The following is an 8,427-nucleotide window of genomic DNA, read 5'->3' as shown; positions in this document are numbered from 1 at the left end:
GAGATCTATTTTGAGAATAAATGCATCCACACCATGTGTTTGTTTATGTTTTTCATTTGCATCACATTCCCATTTATGGACTTATAACTTCCATGTTTCTATTTGCCGGGGACATCCAAATATTTACACCTTAGATTTATTCGTGTTTCTTCCTCAATTATAGAAGTAGGACAAGGCGACCAGATGCAATCGTATTTTCATCTTGCCGGTCTAACCATGTACCATTCACGTGTACTCTAACCATACACCATTCACGTGTAGTTAAATAGATTTTTTCATTAAGAAAAAATGTAACTACAAAAAGATAAAAGAGAAGGTAGATTTGAGTGATAATTATTATTCTCATATTGTTCCTTAGATTAGTGACATATTTATTCCAATCTGTCACTACTTTCAAACTTTTTGACCATCAAAATTTGTACAATGTGTTTTTATATTATCATTGTGTCAATGATATAGAAAAACTTGTGTCTACCAAGTACATAAATGAATATACTTAAATTGTCATTAAGGTTTGTTTATAAAACGACTATTCAGTACAAGTTATTTATCCACGGAGATAAGTAGAAACTACAAGATTACAATTACTCGTGGCTAAAGTATCCACCATTAGCAAAATTTGCTTAGTGTTAACAAATAACAAGTTTAACGTTAATGGAAATATCACGACCAACTAAACCAATTTTTTTAGTATATATTATTTGTCTTTCATTTACCCTACCTAATAGGAGTTATACCACAATCATTTAACCTAAAAATATTATACATATACTCACAACGCAGTACGGGTGTGGAAAAATTATTTGTTTGACTAATCTTCTTTATGTATAAAATAAAATAGTAATCGAAACTTCTCTTTACAACTTATGGTAAAATATTAATAATTTTCGTGATCAGAGCTAAACAGGTAAATACAGTTGAGTTGTACTACTTAATGTTACATTAAAATAAGGTTCCACCACACTTGTTGGTTACCAACATTTTCAATTGCACTAAACCCCAAGGCAAAACCCCCATCCTAAGTTTCTTCATCCCAACACTAGTACTGGAAAGAAAAGTAATTAGTGGTGACTAATTAATCCACCTGTATAAAGTATGAACCCAAATTATGCCACAAGTCAAGCGAGAAATAACACGGGTATATGACATGACTCGAATTCTGGCTCGAGCATGGCAAGAGCGATGACATGGCATGTCTGGAAGTAGAAAAGTATATCTATATAACCATGTAAATCAGTACTGGGTCATGTTGGGACATGTATTTAGGGACATGTAGCACTATTGTTTAAGTAGTCAATCGAAAATAATTTTCCATAAAAAAAATCTAAAAATAAAAATTGTAATATACCTAATACATTGATTGTTTTCTAGAAGTTTCAGCATCATACTTTATAAAAAATATGTGAGCGTGTGCATCCCGTGCAGTAAGCCAAAATTAGTGGGGGTTAAAGGACATATTGCAAAATATTATATTTATCTATACTAATGTGAATTCAAAAGTCTAATCACAATTTTTTCCCGTAAATGTTGCTGTAAGAGTCGAATAATTTTTTGTCAGAGAAAAAGTGAATGAAAATATTTCTTGTTAATTGTGATATAATGAAAATTTGATACGTGTTTAACAAGATAAATTAGGGGTTTCTTCTAATAATATTATTTTGGTTGAAGAGGGGGCTCTTGCATTAGGGATTTGTGTCAGTTCACATGTACTAAAATAACATAGTATAAATTAAAATTAGATTATGTACCTAATTAACTGTCTTATACCCTAGATAATTAAAAACATATTTCTTGATTTGTGAAAATGTTCTTATCCATTTTAATCATAAAAAAATTTACTTTAAACTCCATAATATGACAAAATGTTCTTATCCATTCATTAAAAATTGATTTAGTACTAAATGTCTTTCTTAACCTAATTATAATTGATACATCAAATATAGTAAGTGAATTACAATATTTTTTCAAATGGCTCATTTTATCAAAGATTTAACTCGATCGAATTGAATATCATATTAAAAGATTTGGTTTCAATATTACTAACTTTTGTGGATCCAATTCGAAACTTTCGCCAAAGGTTTCACGTGAGATTGTTACAAAATAATTACAACTTTCTTTGTTAGCTTATATTATGCCCTAAGCTACTATTAGTTATGATATAAAAAATGATTAAAGCTTATTTAGCTTTCTTTCTTTAGGGAGGTTTTAGTCTTCCTCAAACTTGGTCTTCCACACCTAAGGAAACGTTTAATTGTGGTTTTGTTTTTTCAGTCAAACCCAAAATGGGAGGAGCTCTCTTCTAGGAGAATGTTATTTATCCAAATCCCTATTATTTTTGTAACTCCTATAAAGGATTTTGATCCCCATGACATTTTAAAACCCTAATTTATACTTTTGTTGATAAATTCGAAAAGAATTAGCCGTAAGGTGTTCATACCTAATCACTATGTCTTAACATGATTTTAGGGTTTGAAGACGGCGCTCATACGATTATTTGTAATTAGAATATACTTGATTTGGGAGATCCAACGAATATCTAACTAACAATGTATGGAACTCTAAGACCATCTCCAATGTAAAACTCAAAAAAAAAATCTCTGTTCGTCCTATTTGTTGAGTTCCAATTGAGATTCTCACTCATAAATGGCAAAAATAGAGATCCTCTTATACGTCTCTAGTGCAAAACTCTGAATTTGTTTTTTTTACTTATGTTGCATGGTTATTTTTTTAACAAAATACTTTGTTTTTTTTTGGAAATATGCAAAGACTTGATTTCTATTGAATGAAATTTAAATATTGATGAGCTGGAAAATTAGAGATATCTCAAGAGGATACTCTATTTCTAGGATGTCCTCGTGAGATATCTCTATTCCACCCTCGACACATCATCTTTGAGATCTTAGTTGAGGTTTGTATTGGAGACGTTTTTTATGAAACGTTTAAAAAATCTTTCGTGGCACTCCAAGTTTCTAAGATTGAATTTTGGATTAGAGACACTCTTATAGCTTATGAAAGTTATAATAAACTTAAATGCCGTGGTGGTAGTGAATTGGAGATATGTGTAAGGAGAAAAATATCCTTTAGAGTTGTCATATTGTGATATTTTTTGAGACTTCCCACACACTTGGGAGATCCAAGTAGAGTTAAAATTGATGTCCTATATAATTCATGCTAAAAAAATAAAAAATAAAATAAAATAAAAATATTTTTAATTGCTAAGCTATAAATCAAGTCAATGTACGAATTTGTTTAGAATATAATGATTATTTCAAAAGTAATATACAAAATCTAACCACGAGATTCTTGATTGCATTGGGGGGGGCAAAGCGATCGTTTGGCTGCTTTGGGTCCGTGCTATCTCTCTGGATATTTCTAATTGTTAAATTAGTAAAATATATATCTTCAAAAATCTTTAAAATGACTAATTATGTCTTTAAGAATATAATCGTGTTACATAAGCAAACAAAACCATTTAAGGAGACTCGCGATAATTAGAGGATCTCAATTTTGCTACTTATTATTAAAAGAACTCAAATGAGTAGACACATATGACTAACAGAAATTTTCTTGATTCTTGCATAAAAAATGCTCACAGGAATGAAATCTAAATTAGACTTGGTACATAGGACCAATAAATTTTTTTGAATTTTTCATTGGAGATTCTCTAAAATTGAATACAGGATACCATTTTGTTTTGCTAAAAACACCCCTCCAAATTGGAAAATTCTTGTGGTTTGTCTTGTTAATTGATAAATTTTATCTCCCACAATTTTTTTTACATGCACACATATCTAAGGATCTTTTCTCAAGTCCAAGGAGATTTGTGTGTGTATACAAAAAGGGTGTGTGAATATGAAATTTTCTTCGAATTTGTTGTGGGTTCATCTATAAAGGGCGTGAGGTGCTTTTAGCAATAATAAGGGGCTCTTCTTTATTAAAGCAATTGAAAATCAGATGGCCGTTTGAACTTATCTGGGTCTTGGATGTCTCAAACCCATAAAATCAAGCATTTAGGTTTAAAGCACACCATATATATACAGTCCAATTGATGATGGTGTTCAATGTGTCCGTGCGTGATGTCGCTGAAGTTAGAGAAGAAAAATATAGGAAGAAGAGTAAGATCCGATATAGAATTACAAGACAAGAGTAAGTGAGAGGATTGTTCTAGCAAAATACACAAATATCACTGCGCCCAACCAAAGCGGCCTCCCTAGACAACTTCGTTCATCCAAATGATGAATTTTTTTTCTCCTTGGCAAGACGTCACGGCAAAAGAAACGCCACTCTTGAAGCTAACAATACATGAAATCTTATTGTCAGTCATTACCCCACTATTAAAGGTTGGAAATCACATTAGCTAGATGTCAACAATAGGTTTCTTTGGGGACGCTTCGTTGAAGAGGTCACATGAAACATCCACATTCGTCAGGTGGGATGTCCCGTGTCTTTCAATTAAAAAATCAGTTTATGGTCCCAAGCGCGAATGTAGACAATAGTTCTCTATGTTCTCGTCAGTCTTAATCAATAAAATATTTTGATAGGTGTTGATAATATTATCATCACAATAAATAACGAGTCATCAACAGTCCAACATGGACCCATTGAACACCACACAACCAAACAACCATACCACCACAGTCGCCCCATTGAAGACCTAGTGAAGACCCAATGAAGATATTGAAGATGAAGAGAAGATCTTTAATTTTTTCAGCTAAAAAAGAAAATAATAAAATCTTTAATTCTTGTATATCTCACATTTTTTTATTTGAATTTGTCAGCGGGAATAAAGGGGCCGAACCAGAACAAAAAGGACTAGAAAAAAATAGAGAAAAAACAATAATACATCAAAATGTCAAGAGAGAAACAAAATACGAATAAACGATAAAGAATAGAGCAAATGTTGTCTTGCTAACTAGCTACGTCGAACTCTAATAACTCCTCTTTTGTCGTCATCTACAATCTTCTGAAGGTCAGCAGGTAGATTATGTGGTAACATCTCTATATATCCCGATACTGGCTTCATTTTCGATAATAATCTGATGCTTGGTTGATTTCTCGGTAAACATGATGAATGGAGCATTCATCCATTTGCCTCCATAACTCCCATATTTCTCGGACTACACAGATAAGTTGCCAGGGAGGCTTCTTCCCCTCATAAGACAAAATCGAAACAGTAAGGGAGGAGTCCGTAGCGATCTTCACTCGTCTTTTACCAAATTTTGCCGCTAGCTTTAACCCTAGGCAAATTCCCTACATCTCATGCATAATTACCGACCTCCTCTCTGACCATGTTGCTGCTGCTATTATAGGCTCACCTCGTGAGGTTCTCAAGATCGCACCATAACCACCTGAGACATCATCAAAGGCCCCATCGGTACTGATTAGAGTCTGATCCATACTAGGGCCTGCCCATTAACAAGTTTTCGATACTTGAATTGATAGTGGTAAAGTAAGATTCCGTCGTTCTAAGATCTGTTAAGCACCATCCAACCCATTCGATTTACGTTTCCACGTCATTACTTTTGTCTTGATGTCACTGACTATTTGCCTGAATATGATTTGTTCTGTTTTTTCCTCCCTACGAAAGACTCGATTATTGCGTTCGATCCAAATATGATAGAAGAACCCGATAAATACCATGCTACCGAGTCGCCCTATAATGGAGTTGCCTTTGAAAGTGTTAATACACCATTCAATTTCATCAACCCAGCCTGTTGCATTTTTCCTAATACCCATTAACATTAGAAGATTTGTCCATACCTTAAGAGAATAAGAGCATTGGAAAAAAAAGGTGTTCATCGGACACTTCAACTACTTTACATAGTGGACAAACCTCATCTATATCCAGCCCCCATGATTTTAACTTTACTTTGGTTTTTAACCCTCGTTTCATGGCAATTCAAGTTATAAATGAATGTTTCGGTATTCTCTCTGGACACTAAACTAATTTTGACCAGGGAACTAGCTGCTCTTTGTGTCTTATAAAGTTGTATGTATATCTAACCGTGTAGTCGCTCATATTACTTATCTTCCATTTCAGAAATTACTTATCGGTGAAAGAGCATCTCCAACGAAACACTTCATTTCAGAAATTCTAAGTGGTACATAAAATAATTGGAGTTATTCTTTAAAATAAAAATTCCCTAACGCAAAATTAATTTTGGATCTTTAGTTAAGATGATGTGGCGGTAGTTACATTGGAAAATCTCCGTTTTGCTACTTAAGAATAGGAATTTCAATCGAAACTTGACACTTAAGATTAAATATTAACAGTTTTTTCATAAGTTTTGCATTGGAAATGCTCTAACATTATAAATACTAGTACAATCTCAATTCCAAACGGTCAGTTTTGTATCTTTATAATAATAATAATAATAATAATAATAATAATAATAATAATAGCTCTCATTTTCCTTTCTCCATTTGTGATTTTTATATTGCCTCATTGAAGCATAAATGAATAAATTTGAGTATTTTTTACGGAAAAAGAATTTCTCTAATTAGATTTCTCTAGATTAGTCAATTCATTGCTCAAATCAATAATTATTCTATTTTTGTTGGGTGCACACACCATGTTAGGTACCACTTTATTAAAGAGAGGATAAATCTAAGGCCCAAAAAAGGAGCCCAAATAGGAAATCCAACCCAATAGGGAATAATATCTAAAAAAAAACCCAAAAAGTGATTTTACCTTCCTATCCACCCAAAAGAAATACTTACCTCTTATGTCCCTCACCCATTTCCCTCCCAAACGTCCTTCCTCTCTGTCATTTGCGTCAGCCAAACACATGCCTCTCTCTTTCTCTCTCTAGTCTGAGTGATTAGACACTAAAACCCTAAGACTCTCTCTCTCTCTCTTCATTCAAAATGTCCTTCCTCTCAAAACGCTCTCTTTCTCTCTCTACAGCCTTGATTAGAAACTAAAACCCTCTCTAGCTTCTTCATTCAAAACGTTTTGGTGCATCTCTCTCTCTCTCTCTCTATCTCGATCAAACGAAACCAAATCCGGTGATTCTCTCTCTTGTTCGAGCATCTTGATCTTCTCATCTCTCTCTCTATTTCACTCTCTTTCAACAAGCAACTTGATCTTCTCATCTCTCTCTCTATTTCGCTCTCTTTCAACAAATCCGGTGATTCTCTCTCTTGTTCGAGCATCATCAAACCCTAATTTCTGTTCGTCAGAGTTTAACACACAGGTACGTCTCTGTTCTTCCTCTAAATCTTCTTCCTCTATCTGTTGTTGGTCAAGTTTTAGGGCTGTTTGAACATTTTGGGTTGTTTTCAAAAAATTAGGGTTTCGTCTTTCAGATTTAGTATTTTGATCTTGATTTTTGGGGTTTAACTTGCTCTAAAGTTGTTGTTCTTCGTGATTGCTGTCGACATTTTGGTTTGTGATAAAACATTTATGGATCTTGTTTGTGATTTCGGAATCATGCATCTTCACAGAAGGTAATTTTGGGGTTTATGGTTCTTCATCAAGTTTCTAGGTTAGGTTTGTTGTAACATTTTGGGTTGTGATCAGAAAATTAGGTTTCCGTGGAGACATTTAGTACTTTGTTTTCGATTTTTGGGTGTTTGTCTTTCTTGATGAAATGAATGGTTTGTTTTAAAATTCTGGGTTGTGTTAAAGAAATTAGGGTTATGTTGAGACATTTGGGTTCTGTTCTTGGTAAATATTGGAGAGCTTTTTTTTTTTTAAAAAAAAACAATTTGGTTGGGTGTTGATGCATTTTGTGATTTTTACCCCCTGAAACTTGATATGATGTAACATCTTGGTCAAGTTTTAGGATTTTTGGTGGTGAAATTATGAGTTTGTTTTGACATTTTGGGTTGTTTTCAAAAAATTAGGGTTTCGTTTCACACCATTAGTACTTTGATTCTGATTTTTGGGGTTTAACTTGCTCTTAAGTTGTTGTTCTTCGTGATTGTTGAAAACATTTTGGTTTGTGATAAAACATTTATGGATTTTTTTTTTGATTTCGGAATCATGCATCTTCACAGAAGGTAATTTTGGGGTTTATGGTTCTTCATCAAGTTTTTAGGTTAGGTTTGGTGATGATATTATGGGTTTGTTGTTAGTTAGGTTTGGTGATGATATTATGGGTTTGTTGTTACATTTTGGGCTGTGATGAGAAAATTAGGTTTCTGTGGAGACATTTAGTACTTTGTTTTCGATTTTTGGTTGTTTGTCTTTGTTGATGAAATGAATGGTTTGTTTTAGAATTCTGGGTTCTGTTAAAGAAATTAGGGTTATGTTGAGACATTTTGGGTTCTGTTCTTGGTAAATATTGGAGACATTTTGTTTTTTTATAAAAAAATTTGTTGGGTGTTGATGCATTTGGTGGTTTTTACCCCTGAAACTTGATATGATGTAACATTTTGGGTTGTGTAGAAACATTTTTGGTTTGTTTCAAACATGTGGGGGTA

Source organism: Eschscholzia californica, unplaced genomic scaffold (genome assembly GCF_041429995.1).
Source record: "Eschscholzia californica isolate CP2 unplaced genomic scaffold, dmEscCali1.0.p SCAF_1, whole genome shotgun sequence".
Taxonomy (NCBI): domain Eukaryota; kingdom Viridiplantae; phylum Streptophyta; class Magnoliopsida; order Ranunculales; family Papaveraceae; genus Eschscholzia; species Eschscholzia californica.
The sequence above is the reverse complement of the archived record's forward strand: the minus strand, read 5'-3'. Positions refer to the sequence as shown.